The following is a 1,549-nucleotide window of genomic DNA, read 5'->3' as shown; positions in this document are numbered from 1 at the left end:
TGTTATTTTATTTAAAAAATTCCTACAGAATTTGCCTTCTTTTCCACAGTATATCGACACGTGCAAATGGGATGGATGAATTTTACATAAATTGTTTATAGATTATTTCATTTGCTCCCCAAAGCATCCCTGTAAGTAAGATTGGTTATATTACCTTTTTATAGACCAGGTCAGGGTGAGCGACTTGCCCAAGTTCCCATAGCCATTACTGTAATAAGATTTAGAACCTAGATAGGGCTGACTTCAAAGATTAGGGTACTGATTTACCCATGACACTGAACTACTTAATCATCAAGGGGCATGTGGATAAGTGGGAGGACACTACAGGGAAGGTAAGAGGCAGGATCCAAAAAGGCCTCAACAAGGCTGAAATTAACATTGAGTCTAAATCAATGCATACCAGCATGAAAGGCAATAGAGACCTTTGCTTGCCCTGGGGTTCAGAATACCCACCAGACACACACAGGATGTGGGATTGCGGGTCAACAGCACAAGTGAAAGATGTTGGGGTTTTAGTTGACAGGAAGTCTCATATGAATCAACAGTGGGAGGTGGAGGCCAGAAAGCTAGTCACCATAGCCTTCACAGTGGAGGTATAATGAGCAAAGGAGGGAGGAGATACTCCCAGGTCAACCTGAACCCAGGAAATGGAATTCAGGCCTGGAAACCTCAGAGGTTAAGGTGTGCTGACAGCCTGCCGGGCTCTTGGACACAGTGGTTGAAGTGAGAGGGGGCTCCTTGTGGCTGTTGGGCTGCATCACGCTCCTCATCCTCTGTCATTACCAAAGTATGTTAACATATTTCTGAGCAACTAGAGCCCCTTCTTGATTCTTACGTATTTGACTTACTTGCTTGGGAAATACACTATTCACTCAGTTTTGATTTTTTTAAATTAATGTAACCTGAGGAAATGTGGGGATTCCTTGTAACCTAGTCTCTACATTAAGCTACATTCCAAAGGAGTACAATCCAGCAAGCAGAAGAAAATAAGACACTGTCAGTCTTACTGCACATGTCTCAAAGAGAGGAAGAAGGATGAGGTCCCCTTTCACTTCTCTATCTCATTATCTTATACTTCAAATCTTCCCTGGAACCTTTTATCCTACAACTCCCACCCCCACCTTCCAAAAAAACCCCTCTAACATCTAATCAACCTGACATGCCAGCTCTTTGTTCTTCCGTTTCTCCATCATTTAGATGGGCTCAACATCCGTGTCTTCTTTTTTTTTGTCCCTCATTTTCCTCCATCTCTTTATTCTTTAATATTTTCCCCACTTTACTGCTGACCCAAATTCTTCCCTACAAAGAAGGACTCTGGAACTGATTCAGCAAGCCAGGATACTCCCCCTTCCTTCAGTCTCTGCAGTGCTGTCTGTCCTTCCTTACCTTCCCAGGAACTAGGATGGCCAACCCCTCTTAGGGAGCTGGATGAGGAGAAGCAGAGCAGGCAAGGACCACATTTTTGGTGGTGGTAGTGAGGGTAGCATACATGGTGATGGGGGGAGGATTGTGGGGAGGCTGGGAACACTCTATGTACGAAGGTTGTCCT

This window comes from Pteropus alecto, unplaced genomic scaffold (genome assembly GCF_000325575.1).
Source record: "Pteropus alecto unplaced genomic scaffold, ASM32557v1 scaffold38, whole genome shotgun sequence".
Taxonomy (NCBI): domain Eukaryota; kingdom Metazoa; phylum Chordata; class Mammalia; order Chiroptera; family Pteropodidae; genus Pteropus; species Pteropus alecto.
This window is presented reverse-complemented; position numbering follows the sequence as displayed.